This window comes from Dermacentor albipictus, unplaced genomic scaffold, assembly GCF_038994185.2.
Source record: "Dermacentor albipictus isolate Rhodes 1998 colony unplaced genomic scaffold, USDA_Dalb.pri_finalv2 scaffold_22, whole genome shotgun sequence".
Classification (NCBI taxonomy): domain Eukaryota; kingdom Metazoa; phylum Arthropoda; class Arachnida; order Ixodida; family Ixodidae; genus Dermacentor; species Dermacentor albipictus.
The window spans coordinates 2531782-2551856 of NW_027225576.1; the positions used below are offsets into that span (position 1 = coordinate 2531782).

Here is a 20075-nt window from a genome sequence, read left to right on the forward strand (position 1 = left end):
GAAACGGAAGGAGTCAATACCATCCGCTTGGTGTGCTACAGTCCATTCGGCCGCTGGGCTCTATGGGAGTGTCAGCTCTTGTTGAAATTTCTTTCTCTATGATTGAACTTCGCGACAATGCTTGTCCCAACGGCGTTATCGGTGTTCTTGATAAAGCGTATTCGCTCGTCGCCAGGAAATTACTCGTCATCCTAAGAGCGTTTAGTCGCGACGAGCAATGGTTGATTCTGGGCTTTTGATGCGGTTGTATTTTTTTCTTCTTGTTTTCCTTCTTTTTCATTCTACGGAGCAAGGAAGCTAGCTTAACCGCTTAACCGTCAGAAGCACTTCGGGGCAGCTTTTCTTCAGTCGGCACACATTGTTAACGTCCGAACATCGCACAGCGTCTACTGGAGACGCCGTCGTGGACTAATTTTAATTTTCCCCTATCGGAATTCGTTAAGGTGCACACAATTATTTCACTAGCGACATTGCAATGCGCACTCATGGGCTACCGCCTCAGCTGCAAATCTAGATGTGCTTAAGTATTAAGACATATACAAGGCTATGTTGGTTTTTCACCTTGACACAAAAGTCACGACACAAGAGTTGAGCTGTGTCACTGTGTCGTCGCAGGGTGTGAGACCGGGCTAGTTGGTGTTCCAAGCTAAAGTGACTAGCGAAAGAGTGGACACGGGACACTAAAGAGGCGACAAGGATAAGCGCAAACTTCCAACGGGGCGCTTGTCATTGTAGCCTCTTTAGTGTCCCCTGTCCACTCTTGTGGACACCTCATTCTGTGTCGTCATCCGTTAGCATGCTCTGGCCGAAGCTGCTCGCAATATTGCGTCACATTTACCGGCCACCAGGCCAGGTACACCCTTGGGTACGACATATACAGTACCTCCAGTTAGCTTCCAAAGTAGTCTCCTATGGCGGTCATCCACGTGCGTGAAGCAAGAACGCTATTTAAAATTATTGTGCAGTAATATGTGCGGGATTTGTATGTTCTCCACATTCTCTACCATGTTGCCGTTCCGCCTGTATTATATAGCCGCAATTTAGACTAGCAGCTATCGAACGCCTCCGTTCAATAGCTGCTATTGTTAAGAATGGCGAGCTGCAAGGCAAAATTGCCACCCAATTACGACTAGGGGACAAGACGCGCATCCCCCACTCTCCGTCGCCGCAGCTTTCAGCATAAAGCCCGCAGAAGCGGGCTTTGTGCTGAAAACCGCCTCCCTCCACCAGCCCCATCGCCATTGTGACAGAACGAGTTCGGTGGACGAACAATGGTGCCGGAGTTCTCCAGCGCGGACCTGATCTGCTACGCATGAACAAGCTGCCGCGGGAAAGCCGTTTTATGTTGCTTCCCAGGCCTCGTCCAGACGCAAGACAACGAGCTACCCACGATTGGCGCCGATACTTCCCGGAACGGCACCCCTCCAACGCCGGCGTCGGGCATCGGAATGTGTGTGCCTTTGTGTACGTAAACTGTTCTGCGGAGCGGCGGCAAGTTGGCGATGAGTAAACGAACAGTCACCGCCTCGTATGGCCGGCGGACCGAGTGTATAAAAACTGTTGTTGTGCGAATGCTGGACACACTTCTCTTGAGCAGTCATGTTAGACTGATTCACTTCTCTCGTGCAGTCATGTTGGACTGATACTCTTTTTCTCAAGCAGTCATGTTAGACTGATTTAATTTCTGTAAATAAACCCATATTCCTCGTTCTCGATGAGAAGCAGTTCTTCACTTCATCAACTTCCTCAGCGTGGATAAGTTGGACGACGGCATGGGCCAGCTACCTTCGAATTCATGCCGGACTCCAATCTTGGCAACGGGTCTCGAGCGATGGGATTGAGCCCCCAATCCTGACAACTGGCTGAAAGCGGTGAGATGGACTTTGCGACATGGTGCTGTATCTGCGGTGAGTGCTTGGTTCTTGCTTTGAATCTCTAGGCTTCATTTTGTGGTTGTTCTGTTTAGAACAGTAGGGAAGCTAGATTGTTGTGTGTTAGCTAGGTTGTGTTTTCCTAGCTAGATTTAGAGAGCAGAATCAAGGCAGTAAAGCAGCAGTCATGGAGTTAAAGACACTGCTGAGAGACGAGTTGTTGATTGTTGGTGAGGAACAGGGCCTAGATGTAGGCAAGGAAATGCTCAAATCGGAATTATTGGAGCTAATTTCCAATCAGGCCAGTGAGGAACATATTGAAATGGGAATGGAACTTCTCAAAAGGAGAGAGAAACGGGAAAGAGAAAGAGAAGAACGGGACAGAGAAAAACGAGAGAGAGAGGAACGCAATAAAGATCGCGAGTTAAGAAAAATGCAACTTGAACTTGAAAGCAAACTTTTGGAGTTGTCTCAAGGAAGTGAAGGCGCTCTGGGACGATCAAGTGAGGCAGAATTGTACCGCATGGACAGGCTAATAAAGCCATTTGAGGTCGGGACCGACATAGGCTTGTTCCTAAGCAAGTTTGAAAGCACTTGCGAAAAGATGAACTTCGACCCGAGTACATGGCCACAGCGGTTGCTGTCTATGTTGCCGTGTGAAGCGGCGGAAGTAATCGCCAGACTGAGTGCACAGGATGCATATGATTATGCAAAAGGTAAGACTAGTCTCCTGAAGAAATACCGCCTTTCAGCCGAAGCTTTTCGGCAAAGGTTCAGGAGCACAGGCAAGAAAGATAGCGAGGGCTATCCGGAGTTTGCATATAGCTTAAAGGCCAACCTAGTCGAGTGGCTTAAAAGCGCGGAAGCGTTACGACACCAGAGACATGATAATTGAATGCATGTGTCTAGAGCAGTTTTACAAAACCATCCCCCAAGCTGTGAAACTGTGGGTGCAAGACAGAGGTAATGTAAACAGTGTGGAAAGGGCGACTGAATTAGCCGAAGAGTACGCAACCCGTAGAAAGTTGAACGCCGATGAGGGAAACTGGGACGGTCGAAATGGACCGCGGAAACCATTTCCGTTCAAAAAGGGTGCGCAGACTAGACGATCGCAGCCTGTAGACATGGCGGAAGAGACCGCACAAAAAGAACAGAAAAGAAAATTCGAATCTTTTAGACCAATTCGCTGTTACGAATGCCACAAACTGGGACATATAGCTGTTAACTGCGAGAAGTCTAGCGTAGTTTTTTTCCTACGTGGAGGAAAAAGATGAGAATATGGAACTGTTAAGTCCATATCTTCACGACCTGCAAGTTAATGGAAAACCATGCCGAGTGCTAAGAGACAGTACCGCCACGCTGGACATTGTCCATCCGTCTTACGTGACGGTAGATGACTTCACCGGAGAAGTAGCATGGATAAAACAGGTTGTAGAAGAACACAGCGTGTGTCTGCCCATGGCCAAAGTCAAAATCAGTGGACTATTCGGGGAGCTAGAGACTGAGGCTGCAGTTTCCAAATTTTTGTCACTGCAGTATCCTTACATCTTTTCTAATCGTTCAAATCAGTTACTGCGTGACAGAGGGCTCAAACTGGGAGAGGGTATAGTACAGGCATTGACCCGAGGCCAAGCTCGTAAGGTCGCGGCGCTTTCGACTGAAAATGCACAAGCTCCTCCAGCGGAAGCAGAAAAGGGGATAACTTCAATACCCGAATCCGAGCTAGGCCCGAGGGACAAAAGAACAGTTGAGGAGAGCCTGCCAGCTGACCAGCTCAATGAGAGCGTAGCACTAGAGTGTCAGGGTTCTAGCCTGCAGGAAGAGCAAGCTGACGCCCTCACAAGCGAGACAGGGTCGTTATTATCACCGACCTCAAGGAACTTCGATCAGCTCTTACGTGTGGATAGAGTCACTGGCAGCTGAGCAAAAGAATGATGAGAGTTTAGCTAAATTACATGACACAGCTAAAGAAGGCATTGCTAGGCGCAACGTGACGATACATGAGAGAGGAGGATTGTTGTATCGGCACTACAGAGATCGAAAGGGTAGGATTTTAGATCAGTTAGTCGTACCTACTAAGTATAGGGAGGACCTTTTGAGTCTCTGTCATGGGAATGGATGGTCCGGCCACCTAGGCATAAACAAATCAAAGGAAAGATTGCTTATGGAATACTACTGGCGTGGCTGTTTCAAAGACGTAGAAAACTTTGTAAGATCATGCGACGCCTGCCAGCATTCTGGTAAACCAGGAGAGACATGGAAAGCTCCACTGAAAGTAGTGCCCTTAATAACAGAGCCTTTCAGATGACTTGTAATAGACACGGTAGGGCCTCTTCCAAAAACAAAATCGGGCTACAGGTACTTGTTTACCATGCTGTGTCCGGCTACCAAGTTTCCAGAAGCAATCCCTTTGAAAGAGCTCAGCTCCACCGAAGTAGTAGACGCGCTTTTGACAGTGTTTGCACGAGTTGGGTTTCCAGCCGAAATTCAGGCAGATCAAGGGTCAGTATTCACGAGCGCACTGACTTCCACATTCTTGCAGAAGTGCGGGGTAAAGTTAATACACAGTTCTGTCTATCACCCTCAGTCAAACAGTGTAGAGAGGTGGCATTCGGTGGTTAAGCGAGTTTTGCGTGCGCTCTGTTACGAGCACAAGGAGGACTGGGAGAACTGTCTGCCGGCAACTTTGTTTGCTTTGCGAACGGTTCCACATGAAGCGACAGGGTTCTCACCAGCAGAACTAGTGTATGGGAGGACACTCCGTTCTCCACTGAGAATGTTAAGAGAGATGTGGGAGGAAAGAGGGAAGAGTCCAAAAGTGGTTGAATACGTGCTAAATTTTCCGGAACGGCTAAGCGCAACCCAAGAACTAGTCGGAAAGAACATGGCAGTAGCTCAAAAGAACGCCAAATTGTATTACGACAAGAATGCGAGGCTTCGTACGCCGAAGACCAGGTAATGATCCTCAAACCTTCAAGAAAGAACAAGCTTGAAGTTCACTGGGACGGGCCGGTTAAAGTGTTGCACAAACTTTCAGATACTAACTATGCTTTGAGAATGCCCGGTCGCAGGAAGGAAGTGAGGATATATCACTGTAATTTGATGAAGCCGTATGTAGAGCGGAGCGGAGTCGTTAACTATACCGTCAAAGAGCCGGATGGCACTAGTACCAAGTTTAAGGAGTATAGGGCGACCTCCAACTCTGAAATCGGCCTAGAAGAAGTAGTAGAACACTCGGTAAGCTCGCACGCTCTAAGACCCGAGCAGCTAGATGAGCTAAAAGGGGTGTTAGGGGAATATCTCGACAGATTCAGCGATCGGCCGGATAGAACCGAACTGATAACGCATGAAATTGAGCTGACATCAACCGAACCAGTAAGATCAAAACCTTACAGGGTGTCTCCAAGAGAGAGAGAGATTATGGAGGCAGAGACACAGCGCATGCTAGAGTTGGGAGTTATTGAGCCCGCTGAGAGTGACTACACGTCACCGCAAATACTCGTAGAAACCCCTAACAAGGACCCTCGTCCATGTGTTGACTACAGGAAGTTAAATGCCATCACTAGGGATCAGCTGTACCCGATACCCAACATTGAGGAACGAATTGAAAGAGTTAGCGCTGCTAAATACATTTCAACTATAGATCTCGTGCGGGGGTACTGGCAAGTTCCCCTTTCAGAAAGTGCCAGCCGCTATGCCGCATTCATCTCGCCTGTAGGCACTTTTCGCCCTCTCGCACTCAGCTTAGGGCTGAAGAACGCGCCATTTAGCTTCTCTAAATTAATGGATATTGTCCTAAAAGACCTGCAGGAGTTCGCCTTGCCTTATCTTCATGATGTGGCCATTTTTTCGGACAGCTGGGAACAACACGTATCGCACCTCAAACAGGTGTTCTCATGGTTGAGAGAAGCCGGCTTAACGATGAAAGCGGAAAAGTGTAGGTTTGGTTGTTCGCAGGTTACTTATCTGGGCCATGTTGTCGGTCAGGGCATGAGACGGCCAGCTGAGCTGAAAATAGCTACGATTGGAGAATTTTCTCAGCCGCGCACGAAAACGGACCTTCGTTCATTTTTGGGACTTGTGGGGTACTATCAACGGTACATTCTGAATTACTCGTAATTGGCAAGTCCATTAACAGACGCCCTCCGAAAGGGAGCACCGAGTAACGTACACTGGGATAAGGACAAAGAGAACGCTTTCCAAAGTTTGAAAACGCTATTGGTTTCTCGTCCTGTGCTTCGTGCGCCAGACTACACAAAGGAATTCATAGTTCAATGCGACGCAAGCGACAGAGGTATGGGCGTGGTACTTAGTCAGGTCGGCGACGATAACGAGGAGCATCCTATCCTCTATGCCAGCCGTAAACTAAATGTAAGGGAGGAAGCCTACAGCGCTTCAGAGAAAGAATGCGCTTGTTTGGTTTGGGCCGCCCAGAAGTTGCCGTGTTACTTGTACGGAGCGAAGTTCATCTTCGAGACCGACCACTGTCCTCTGACGTGGCTCAATCAAATGTCACACAAAAATGGCCGCTTGCTCCGATGGAGCCTCACTCTCCAAGAGTACAACTTCTCCGTTAGATATAAGAAGGGAAAGTTGCATAGCAATGCGGATGGTTTGAGCAGGCTAATTTGAATTCTGCGTTTGAGTGTCCCGCCTAAATTTTAGGGTTACTAGTGTTAACTTTATTAAGCGAAGAAGATCCCCTCTCATTTAGCAGAATTCCCTCCATGATTGCTGAATGTGTCAGCAGGAATTTGCTTCAGAAATTGGCATAGCGAAATGCAGCATTTTTTTTTTGCTTCTGCACTTATGTTGTTGTTGTTTTTTTTTTTTGAAGCCTAGCGAGTCTAAAGTGAGAGCCAATGCGCGTCATCTCGGCGCAGAGCCGTGTTGTGGGGTTCATTTTGCAGTTGCCTGTCCTTGTTGGATGTTTTGGGGCGGTGACATCAATATACAAGTGGTCGCTGCGAGCCAAGACATCAATCCCTCCCCTGACCACCAGCCGTTCTCTTCCTGCCTAGCGGTTGTCAGCGCTAGACGGTCGAGATCTTTCGGGCCATGGAGGCGCTGTTAAGAATGGCGAGCTGAAAGGCAAAATTGCCACCCAATTACGACTAGGGGACAAGACGCGCATCCCCCACTCTCCGTCGCCGCAGCTTTCAGCACAAAGCCCGCTTCTGCGGGCTTTGGGCTGAAAACCGCCTCTCTCCACCAGCCCCATCGCCATTGTGACAGAACGAGTTCAGTGGACGAACAATGGTGCCGGAGTTCTCCAGCGCGGACCTGATCTGCTACGGATGAACAAGCTGCCGCGGGAAAGCCGTTTTATGTTGCTTCCCAGGCCTCGTCCAGACGCAAGACAACGAGCTACCCACGATTGGCGCCGATACTTCCCGGAACGGCACCCCTCCAACGCCGGCGTCGGGCATCGGAATGTGTGTGCCTTTGTGTACGTAAACTGTTCTGCGGAGCGGCGGCAAGTTGGCGATGAGTAAACGAACAGTCGCCGCCTCGTATGGCCGGCGGACCGAGTGTATAAAAACTGTTGTTGTGCGAATGCTGGACACACTTCTCTTGAGCAGTCATGTTAGACTGATTCACTTCTCTCGTGCAGTCATGTTGGACTGATACTCTTTTTCTCAAGCAGTCATGTTAGACTGATTTAATTTCTGTAAATAAACCCATATTCCTCGTTCTCGATGAGAAGCAGGTCTTCACTTCATCAACGTCCTCAGCGTAAATAATTTGGACGACGGCATGGGCCAGCTACCTTCGAATTCATGCCGTACTCCAATCTTGGCAAATGACCACGGGTGATGGGATTGAGCCCCCAATCCTGACACTATCCACATACCCAAAGACCTCGCGCACAACTCCTGACACTTAATTGTATTCAAGAGCTGTGCGACTGCCCAGGACATCCTTAACGAATGTTACATAACACATTATGAGGTTTTAGTTGCCAAAACCACAATTTCATTATCAGGCACGCCGTAGTGGAGGTTTCGGGAATAACTTAGACCACTTGGGATTTTTTAACGTGCGCCAAACCCTAAGTACGCGGGTTTTCACATTTCACACCCATTGAAATGCGGCTGCCGTGGTTGGGATTGGATCCCGAGACCTCGTGATTAGCAGCCGAACCCAATAAAAGATAAGCAACTACGGAGGGAAATGAATGCTGGCAGTAGGAGGAAGGTGACAGCCGGCACGTGAGACAATTTGTTCCAATCCTCATTGCGCGAAAATCGGTACCATCCGTCGAAGAATGACACCGTAGAATGCACTGTACTCAATGTGATGGAGTCCGCATCCAATATTTCAGACCCAAATCATACTGTAACTACTGACGACCAGGCATCTGGCTAATACGTGCATTCGCTTGACAGCTGCCAAGCGCTGGCGTCGGCCACAGAACCTACTTGACCTTTGTTCAACACTTGCTGACATTCTCACCTTAGGATAGGATAGGGATAACTTTATTAAAGTGCCGGCAAACGATGGTTTAACGCGTCGTGACGCTGGCCAAGCGTCCGACCCGGGGTTATACCCTACTCTGCACTACCCCAGTTGAGCCCGTTTGTAGCGGGTCATAAGGCTTGTGCTTTTCGAGCGCACTCCGGGCCTGCTGGACGGCCCATAGTTGTGAGTTCTTGTCTGCAGACTGCAGTGCACCTTGAAGTTCGGGCGGGTAAGTCTTGGAGGTAGCTGCCGTCGGGAACCTGGCACAGTCCCACATGATGTGCCATTGGTCCGCCGGATCCGCTGCACAAACACCGCACAGCCCACTCGGATAGAGCTCTGGGTGAAGCACGTGCAGCATTGCGGGGTTGAGGGACACGGTCTGTATTTGCCTTAGGAATGCGGCCTCGTCCCGACTGAGTGCCGGGTGGGGAGGCGGCATTGTCCGTCGACATTACCGCCGGCATTGTCCGGCGGTAACACTTAGTTACTTCGGCATAACTCGTCAATCTGTCCTTCGGTTTCGAACCACCACACGGAACGGTGACTCTCGGGGGCGCGGAAGGTAAGCGCTCGCGCCACCGAATGGGCCGTCTCGTTGTGGTTCGGTGAGGATGCACACTGGCTGGCGTGCGCCGGGAACCACTTGATACGGACGGTGCTGCCGCGGTCTTGAAGTTGGAGCTTGCCGATGATGGCGGCCGCCGGCGCGCATATTCGCCCCTTGGCAAAGTTGCGCACGGCATTCCTCGAGTCGCTGAGCATTGTGCGACACTCGGCCTCGGTGATCGCCAGTGCGATGGCAACCCCCTAAGCGTCTGTGGCGTTCGTGCAGCGCACGCTCGCTGCCGTTGCCTTGGTGCCGGTAGTTGCCGCAACGACCAGTGCCACGAAGCCTTCCCGCTTGTATTCCGCTGCGTCCACGTACCGGACGTGCGGGTCTTGGGCGTGTTGTTTGGTGAGAGCCTTGGCCCGCGCCTGCCGCTGTCCTTGGTTGTACTCTGGGTGCATGTTCTTCTGGATGGGGTCCACGCAAATGTGGGCCCGCGCGTCATCTGTGATCTCGCACGGTTGCCGGCTGGGAGCTTGGGGGTTGTAACCCAGGGACGTTAGTATACTACGGCCCGTCTTGGTGGAAGAGAGGCACTCGAATTGCACGGTGAGCTGCGCCTCGGCTATTTCTTCTAGCGTGTTATGGACGCCGAGCTGCAGGATCCGAGCCGTACTCGTGGTATCCATTAAACCCAGTGCCGTCTTGTAAGCCCGTCTGATCAGCGTGTTGATCTTGGTCCTGTCAGTGACGTGCCAGTTGAGGTAGGCCGCAACGTAGGCGATGTGACTGATCACGAACGACTGGACAAGGCGCACGAGGTAGGCCGCAACGTAGGCGATGTGACTGATCACGAACGACTGGACAAGGCGCACGAGACTGTCTTCACGCATGCCCGCCCGTGGTGTAGAGACTCGGTGCATGAGCCGGATGGCGTCCATTGCCTTGGTGGTAAACTTGTTGATGGACTCGTCGTTGCGGCCACTCTTGTTGAGCAGCAGGCCCAAGACCCTGATCTTGGGAACTTCGGGCATGCGTTGCCCCGATGCAGTCACAATATTGATGTGGTCACACTCCCGAAGGCGAGCGCGCTTCCGTCCCGGTCGAAGCGGTGTCAGGACGAACAGCTCGGATTTGGTGGGCGAGTACATTAGGCCTGTGCCGTCAAGGTGCTGCTCGATGGTGGTAACCGCCGCTTGCAGCTGTTGCTCGATGCTAGCGTCGGTGTCGCCGGCCGCCCATAGGGTAATGTCGTCGGCATAGATCGTGTTCCGGAAGCCGGTCCCGGCTACTGCCCTCGCTACCACGATCATGACGAGGTTTATTTCCCACCATTGCGTTTTAGCTTAACTGCTTCAACAGCCAATTTCGTTGTGCCAAAATTTGGCTACCCTGTCAACGTTATGGGTTCTTATTTTTAAGCCATCTTTTATATTTAGGCTAATGCTGTCCTAAAATTTCCAGCGGTTTCACCTTTCCCAAAATGCCCGCATTTTTGTCGGCTTCTCTTCACATTTTGGAGGATGTTCAATAGACATGGAAACCATTCTGTGGCCCCCTGACCAAGCAGCTCAAAAAGTCACTTGATATCCCTGAGGTCTTGTACAAGCTTCTGCCTTCTTGCCGTTCATCAACCTCCTGATATCGCTGTCAACTGTATCGCATTTTGACGACTCCAATCCCACGGAAGTTGGCAACGATATAATGTCCATGGGATTAAAGCCATTTAAATCAATTCTACTGTGGATACGACAGCCGCATTTGCCCTCTGTGAATGGAAATATTGCGTTAAAGAGCGCCATTCTTAAGCATTTGAATTGACAGTCAAAACATTATGCGTATCCCATGTATGTGCGAATCGATGTAAGCAAAGCTTTCTGTGTTCGTTGTCATTGTCATACGTAATCTCCACAGAGTAGACAGGCACTCTCTAATGAAATGCTGTCAATGTTTGCCTGATTACGCCTGCCATTGTGATACGAATAAGCGGAACTTCATCTCATTTTCTCAGAAATAAACGCTGAATGAAATGCTGACGTCATCCTTAACAAGATCAACAAGCGCCGTAGTGCTCGATCTTATGATGTCCCTATTCGTAAGCTTATATTCATGATTTGTTTTTGGGGGGGGGGGTGTGCTCTTGTACCCTAGAAATGTCCCTCGGACGTCTCTGATGTGCTAGTTTTTATTCTCAAGTACCCAATGAACACTCTCATCGCTGCAACTTCATGATGTCCTGGTGGAAGGCCACCATGGCGTGTCGCGCAAGTACGACCACGCTGATTCATTTGGGTTGACATATACTATTTTGTGCGTCATACTTCGCCACATTCATTTTTCAAACTATGCCAGAGCTCGAAAAGGGCGGCCAACTAACTACGTCCCTTTCCTCTGTTTACTTCCGCAAAGTGTGTGTTTATCGCTGTGGTTACCAAATACGCTCACCGGTATGCTACCACTCAAGCCTTTCTGGTGGCTGAGCAACTTAAGTAACAGGCTTTATTCAACATGGCGTCGATGTTCAATATGGCTGTCCTCAATTACTGTTCGCAGAATTTGCTCACCGCCTTCTCTCCCAGTGTCATCTCTTACACTACTCGCTCCTGCTGGACACAACACAAACACGCAACGACCTTAATGAAGTATCAATAACACGCTAGTTGAAATGATGTCGACTTATATTTCCGCTGAGCACCGGGATTGGAGCGTGGTCCTGTCTATGGTGACATTATCCGTCTACAGCCTCGCTCAACAACACCACTCGTTACTCATAACGTTTTTTTTTTTTTGTCGACAAGAGCGTAGTGTATTTCCTCTGAATGGGGTTTCGGCTTTAGGGGTGATCTTGCACGCCCGCTTATTCTGTTACGTTGCCGGCGACCATTGTCGTCAGGCTGACGTCTCATTCTGAGCTTCGCAGTCACCAGAGAGCATAGAAAGCTGTCTTCACCATCAAACCACCGGGATTCGGGCCCATCTCCCAAATGCACCATCTTGAATTTGGGAGATGGGCACTCTAACCATTACGCTGCCACCTGCCTCCACCAATTTCCGTTTATCTGCCTTCCCACTTCTCGTTTTTGCCGCAGACGCAGGAAGAACGGATGCAGAAACAAAAACAAAGTAAAGATTGCTTGAGCCGCCAGTGACGCATGACTTTAACTTTGGCAGGTTACCCTCATTGGAGCGCATGAAGGCTTGCGGCATCGTGCAGATGGTGGGTCGCCTTAGCTTCATTGTAAATTTGTTTTCACCAACTCTTTTCAGCTAGAACTGAAACGCCGGACAAAAATGAGACCTACCGTTGAATATTTTTCTTGTTTTATAGGTTTAAAGCGAAAACGCTCATTAACACAAATAGTGTTTTTTTTAAGAAATGGCATAAGGATACCATATTTCAAGGTCATGTTTTGTCAATACGGCCCGGCACCACGTAACGACGAAAGGGCATCACAGTGCCGATCTACGCGGCAGGTTACTGAATGAAGAAAACAGGAAACGACTGTTTTTCAGTTCTCGCAACATATTGTACATAGAACACAAGGCACCCACCACCATGACATTTTATTTTTGACAACAGCGACACACAATGGCGAAGGGATACTTCCTAGAGGGGTTTCATTTTATTTTTTCATCGCTGAACCGCAAGCACAGGTTGCGTCGCGCGTATGGGGAACCAGCGCTGGATAGGCGGCGCGTCGAAAAGAGTGCGTTGCACGCCGCCCTGGCGACGAAACGCGGCATATTTCAGCCACACAACCAGACGACACACACATACGCAGCCGTATTATAGTTCGTATGTTTCCGTTTTCGCGCCGCGAGCGCCATCAAGTGAAGAAATGACGAAAGAAGCTTTGTAAGCTTTAAATATTTTTCACAGTGCGTCGCGGCGAGCACGTGTGTTTCTTTAACGGTTGCGTCGTGTATGGATGCCATGCTTGCGTGGCTGCCTGCCTCGCAAATCTAGCAGTTATGGCTCCGGTCGTGCTGCGCTATGGTTTCGTAAGTATTAGTTGGCCTGAAGATATTCCATATTTCTCTGGCTAGACATAAAAAATTCTGATGTTACTTCGCCACAGCAGTCAATGGAGAAGAAAGCTTTATCGCATCAGCTGACTCGCGCAAGCAAAGGTTTGAGTGCTCCGCTGCTTAATCCTAACAATCCTGGCTACATTTAGCACTAATTACATAAATTTGCCGGATGCATCTCGGCGCCGAGTCCTCATCCGCATGCGCATTTCTATAAACACATAGGTGGCTTAGTCGCGCGTGCGCCGGCACTATGCGCATACAACTCGTATTACAAGGCAGCTTCCCTCCCACATAATTCTTGGCAATGAATGGATAATTTTTACCTTTCGTATCGTTCACTTGGTGCGGTGGCGTTGGAAGGGGCTTGGCGGTGGCATTGCGAAGGAAAAATGCTACATATGCCGGATGGTGCATGCTATTGCTCATTTTGTTTCCGACGAAATACCGACTGCAGATTCCGCTGTTTGGTACTGTCTGCCATGGCTGACCATCTTCACTATCGCATAAACCAGGGATACACGCGAAATTTGATTTAGAAACCAGCCCGACACCGCTTGACAGGGCGACAAGACGGGAGCTTACTCCGCTCGCCTGACTGCTTGGATCCAACGCCGCCTCCGTTCTTGTTCGTAGGGTTTAGATGGAAAGACGCAGAAGGATACATCCTCCCTCATCCCGATTTAGTTGTGGCACTTGTATACGCAACAGTATCGTCGGCGCCCTTTTGTTTTCCTTCGACTTTAAGGGCACGCAACGCAATTTTCGTCCGCGGGGGAGGCTGCATTGTGCACGTTCTGACCGCCAAGGCGGCGCTGCAGGCGCCGTGAAAACTCCAGCGCAGGTTCCCCATACCGCAGCCACGTACTGTGGCCGCGCTCCATTTCTTCTAAGAATGTGGCCCCTGGCGGCTTCACGCGCTCCCGTAGGTGGCGGATTGGACTGTCACTCCAGAAGTTTAAATACATAACCTCTTTGCATAGAAACGACGGCATGATTGTTAACATATTGATGGCTTGGATATGTTGGCTTGGACCCTGTCTTCTAACTCGTTCATACGCTTGCGTTCGCGTCTCTGTCTTGAAGGGACGCGCACCGTAACATGCTGCAATGGTGCTTGCGTTGAGCATATGTAAGGCGAAAAACTCGGTTCTAAAATGCCTTCACTAACTTGTGCAGTAAACCTATGTCTTATAGTATTCGCGCAGTATAGTAGTAGTACAGTAAGAGTCATGAGTATGCTATCCGTAACAGCAAGCGTCACGTTATGGTCGTAACATGTCGTGACAGCGTAGTTGTAATCAACAGACCCTGCCACAAAGGAATACGTGGCTAGGCTAGGCTGATGAATAAGTAATTGCGAAGATTGGTTTTCAGTAAAGGTTTGTTACCAAGAACGTCGGGAGCTTATACTGCCGCAAAAGACGGATGCTGGGCGGTGACTCCAATCATTTACTCGGCACATCACACATCTACACTGGAATTCAACTGGTTTCGCCAACTCTTGCTTATATTCTCTCGCCCCTAAGCTGCGACTTCGCCTGCCACTCGGGCTCCAGTTTTTCTTCTCTTTGTGCCTCGCTTCTTTCCCAATGTGCCAAAACGTGCTTTCAGTGATGCTTGCTGCTCCTTTTTCTCAATAAATGAAGGCATTCAATTATTCATTCCTAAGTTACTGCAGAAAATAGCGTGTCTTCATCCCCATAACCACCCTGTCTCTCACTTGGACCCTCCCAACGCAAAACAAAGTTGCTGTGTTGCAAATGGCTGGGCGTCACATATACAATTTTCTAGGGATGGCCAGTAGCAAGGCTGGCAATTTTCGGTGGGTGACGAGACAGTATATAGAACACCTTCTCTGACATATCCACACTCAGTGCTGTGCTTCGTGAGCTACTATTAGCCGCTACGACGAAGTACGAAATGAAAGAAACCTAGCTGGGCTGGTCGCGGGCAGCTCTTTTTGGATTCGTGATGCGTCGATTTAAAATATATATATTTCTTATCTAAGCCTAAATGACACCGATATAGGCGAGGTGAGTTGCGGTAGCTCGTTGGTTAGGACTAACGACGGTCTTCACGCAGGACTTTGGTCTTATGCGTGCTTGCGAACGGGAATGAAAGATAGGAGGGTAACACGCCTTCCTGAAGTGAAACATTCGGAATAATAATAGTAATAATAATAATAATAATAATAATAATAATAATAATAATAATATACCTTTATTCATAAAACCAAGTGGTACAAAATGACTAGGCATTAGGAAAAAGTTGCTGCAATGCTACAGTAACCCTTTGTTTGGCGGTTGGACATATGTCGAGAGTCCCCGATACGAACCACTTGCAAGTCTGCATCACCTTGCAAAGGGGAACTCAGATGAAACGTTGTCAAACGGATAGGCTTTTAATTGTCATAAGCACATCTTTTTTGAAATTCCTTACCATGAGGTGAAAGCCTACTAATAAGCATTTAAATTTTCTGTGTTATTAAAACATCCTGTTAACAAAACGTTTCTGTGCTTTACAGCCCCCTAAATTAAAAAGTAAGTTATAAAAAATAAATTGGTGCGGTAAATGTGTAAACGCAGGTCCAAGAAAAGGCCTAGTCCGTTTCTCAGTATTCACTCAATGAAGATGGAGCACCTCTATACTCTCACGTTGTAGTAATGTCAAGAACGAAACACTTCCAAAAGAGTCAGTCACGAATGTTACGCATTATAAGATGAGCTTGCGCTGGAAAAGAAAATAACACTCAAACTTAACGATGGCTGCGCGCGAAGTGCTTCCTCTGATTCCGATCTACCGATCAAGGCGTCAGTTCATCAGGTTGGAATGCTCGTACATTGGAGCGCAATCTAATGGTACGTCCACACTAGCGACAAAAACGCGCGCGGCGAGCGGTGCTGTCGCGCGCGGCAAGATTCACGAAAAGCGGCAGCAACGCGCGGCAAACGCGCGAATGGGTGCGAGACCCATTTTTCGTGGCAGACGCAAAACGACCACCAATCAGAAGCGAGCCGCTTTACGAGCCGCGCTGTTGTGGCGCCACCTGTCGCATAAGCAAAGAATCATAACCTATGTGCTCCGTGACACGCACGCCGTAAATCTCGGACACGCATGCCGTAAAATCTCAGAGGCCATTTCCAGTCAAAGGGGCTGTTTTTGTTAGGCCTTCCCACACTGCCACCGAGACATCGTCGAAGAAGTCGCAATGGAAGAGTTTTTGGAAACTGTGCGCGACTATCCATGCCTGTATGATAAATCGAACGCCGACTTCAAAGATAAGGACCTGCGCGCCAACCGCTGGCACATTATCGGACAACAGTTTGGGATGACAGGTGAGTAATCGGTGAAATTTTCTTAATGTTTCGGGAACATGTGTGAGCATGTCATTGTGTTTGTACGTACCATGCAGGCGAGCAGGCAGCGGGGAAGTTTAAAGGGACACTAAAGGTTACAAGAAACTCAAGTTAAAGTGGTAGAGCAATGTTCTAGAACGTCTAAGGCGTCAATTTAATCGCGAACAGAGCTTTAGTAACCGAGAAATTGAGGTAAATGCATGACACGATTTGAGACCCCCCAGCGACATTCCGGTACTAGCCCGATGACGAAAGGACTCCTCATAATTTGTGTTGCTAATACTCAACTACTCGTATTAAAAATATCTTTTCATTCGATTATAAGACGGGAAAAATGCTGCTTGTCTACGTCTATTCGATTCTAAGAAAAAATAACATTTTGACGTTACCCTTCAGTAATATGGGTGTTCGAAAGGTTTCGTTTTCGCTCGACTCTGCGCGCTCGACTCTGCGCGCTCGACTCTGCGCTGCGCACGCTTTGGAGTTTCAGTACTTTCGTTATCGCGTCGTGCTGTGAGGGTTCTGCTGGCTCGCTATACTTTCATTTGGAACAAGCAGCGAGAATGCCACGTCCATGTGATGTCGTGGGAAGCCCTCGTTGCTTTCCCGCTCCGGAGAGCCGGTGTCGAGGCCGCCGTCGTAGTACGCAACGACGCCGGCAGTGCGAGCCCTCAGCAGCAGGTCGCGCTCGTCGGTGCTCAAATCGCTGAAGTTGAGCCCACCATCGCGAGCCAATCTGTCGGTGTCAGGGTCCATTGCGACGAGCGTCGAAGTTTGCGTCATAGAATGAAGTACCAGCTTATGGGCGTCTTGCGCTGGAGCTTGAGGTATAGTAGCGGCGCCTGGTGGCGGTGCGGGAAACGACTTCTGGGTCGGCTGTGGCGAAGCACGTTTCTAGGCCGAGTTTTGCGTCGATTCGCACTTTTTTATGCCCTGTTGCGAGTGCGAAAAGGCTCGTCACTTCTCACAGACCAAGCCTACCACGCTGCGAGCTCGCCGCAGGCTATAGTTTAACGAAAACGGACTCTCCGTGTGCCGTGAAACGTAATGTGGGACGTAATGTGGGACGTAATTCGTTTCTCCTTCCGCTAGCCACCATACTCCCGCTTTCGCTCTGCTGTCGGCTCTGTCTTGGCTCTGTTTCTGGCCGCGCGTTTGCGTTTTGCGCAGAAAAGCCGTAGCGCCGTCTGCGGACGCCGTTCTACTCACCGATGGCGCAACGTCATTATGAGACCATGATGTCAGTTCTCCTCGATCGGAGGGCGGGCGATTTGAACTGCGCTAGAGGTACGCGGACGCTTCAGAACGCATTTTCTCTTAAAATAAGTCTCTCCTTGGCACGAAACAAGCGTTTCGAGGTTTCTGTGATGGTATTTCAACAGTCCACGTTGACTTAATAGTAACCTTTAGTGTCCCTTTAAGAACTTCCGCGACCGCTGACTCAAGGTTGCGGTGGAGAAAAACAAGGCGTACAAGAGTGGTGCTCCCGGCAAGGAAGGGAAAGCCGAAACGGAGTGGACGTACTATTACATTCTTGACAGTTTTCTGCGGAAGACGCCATACTACGAGGAAAAGTAAGATGCACTTGTGAAGACTGTTTCACCTCTGTTTCCGCTCGCACAGGGACTTGATCTGGTGCATATATTGAAATATTTGCTCCCTGGGTAAATGTATGCTCGCTAGTGCATGGGTGCATTTACTACCGTATTCAGAAATGCGACTTAGCTTTGCCGTGGCTCACGTGAACGGCTGATGCGCCGAAGGAAACGAAATGACCCTCTCGGGCATGTTCATTACAGACGATTCTTTAATCTTATGTTGACCAAGTCCAGCCGCGACATTTATTTCTTAATACGGCCGCTCTCTTATCATGTTCAAGAATGGCGCTGTATTGTTCGATACATTGAAGAGGCATGTGCCTACGCGCCGTGCCCGGGGCGCATTCGTGCGGCGCACGGCCGGACGTATTTCTGTATTTCTTCGTTAAATAAGGAGTTTTCATCCTAGAACACATTCATGCATGTCATTTTTACGTAGAAATAATAAACTCGGTTGCTCGCGGTTTTGTTTTCTGCCGGGCGGGCGCTCGCCCTTTCTCCATGTAAAAAGAGACTGCATTTGTTGCCACATACCTACCACTGCAATTTTCAACATTTTCCTGCCCCCGTCTGATGGCTGCGATATCCCGTGCTTGCAAACTCATATTTCACTGCTCTCGTATAGGCGACATTATCGAAGCAGTTATTATAAAACTATTAAATTACTCTCACTTTTACGTTTCATTATTTTGTTCCTCGGGGGTTTTACGGTACGATGCAGGACAGCGTTTATTACTGCATATAGGCGCATAATTGAGAAATGTTAACCTATGTGTGTGTATCGTGGAATACAATACTCGCTGTGTGGTTGCTTTCCAGATTAACCACGAATATCCCACTGCCACAAGATGGGTAGGTGCTGATCCTATATTTAACTATGTTCTTGAATGCTTAATTTAGGTGTTTACATAATTATTCCTGCCCTCACAGACACCTGCAGCAGGCAGAAGAGGCACTGCCAACCACCAGTGCTGCAGGCGACTGGTATTTTGTTTCTTTCTGTTTACCTACTGGGACCTGCATGTGGTACTCTGACAAATATTCCTTCAACATAGATAAATCTTATATGCAGTTGGCCTAGCCCGTCGCCTGCTGAAGAAGTGCTGGATGTAAGGTATGCTTTGTCACATTTTCTTAGCACTACTATGTATCACGTCTGCGTACTTCTGTTTATTATTTGTTGATGTCAATGCAGATGCTCTGGGAGAACACCTGTGTTCAATTCAGAGGATGAAGAGAGCTGTGGGTGGGTACTTGTGAACTTATTGTGAATGATCAATCATAGAACACACATGCATGAAACACACTTGCTAAATGAAATAGTTTATTACTTACAAAGACGGATAATGTATTGCATAAATTGTCTTGCTGGTAGTAAAATGCTGTGCACCACATACTGGACGTTTCATATCCTGTTGTCTCATCGAAACACATTCTCTATGTATTTCAGCTTGCTCAGTCCAACCCCGACTGAGGCTGCAGCATCTTCCGGGTGAGCTTGTCTCAAGGCATGTTACATTGTATCTCTCTTAACAGATGATATTTTTCTTTTCATGCGTCACCCAGGTCCAACAGTGCCACAGAGCCCAGCCGCCAGCGCAGCCTTCCCAAGTGCGACTGTCCTCGACAGCACAGTCTCGGTAGCTCTGCTGTTCATTTTTCCTGCAAAACATTTTATGTGTGTGTAACTCCCCATGAAAACTGCGGCATTGTCATTACAGTAAAAGAAGAAAGAATGACTCATTTGAAGAAGCTGTACAGGAAGCACTGGGTAGCTGCAGCAGCACACTGAGCAGAATTTAGAGAACTAGGAAGCTTGGAGTACCCAGGACCGAAAGCCCACCAGACGAATGCCAGGAGGCGGCCAACTGGATGGCCACAAAGCTGCGAAAGTTTCCGGCAAGGAAACGCTCAGAGATACTATTTAAGATCCATTCACTTATTTTTGAGGCCGAAATGGAGCTGCCCGAATGAATACCGTGCTACATTCCGTCAATAAAGAATGCTCTCCAATTTGTGCAGCATTGTGAATTTTTCGCCTGCAAAATATGTTTTGAGCAAATGATTAAAATCTGCATCATTACCTGTATTCCCGCGCGGGTCACTATCCTCTCCTGCCATGGCACCCGTCCTTCATTCATAAAGTATGTTGCCAAGTGGTTGCGCAAATCCATAGCTGTCCTGCAAAAGCAACAAAATGCAGCAC

At 48.8% G+C, this 20075-nt stretch overlaps 1 long non-coding RNA gene and 1 pseudogene across 1 annotated transcript; one reads left to right on the top strand and one right to left on the bottom strand.

The window, feature by feature from the left end:
• Positions 1-17783: 17783 nt before the first annotated feature.
• On the top strand, positions 17784-19115 carry LOC135915770 (uncharacterized). The gene is made up of 3 exons (XR_011509870.1): positions 17784-17906; positions 18689-18721; positions 19065-19115. It is a non-coding gene; the product is annotated as an uncharacterized lncRNA (long non-coding RNA).
• Positions 19116-19240: 125 nt separating this feature from the next.
• Positions 19241-20075, bottom strand: part of LOC139052367 (uncharacterized) — a 34532-nt pseudogene continuing 33697 nt past the window's right edge.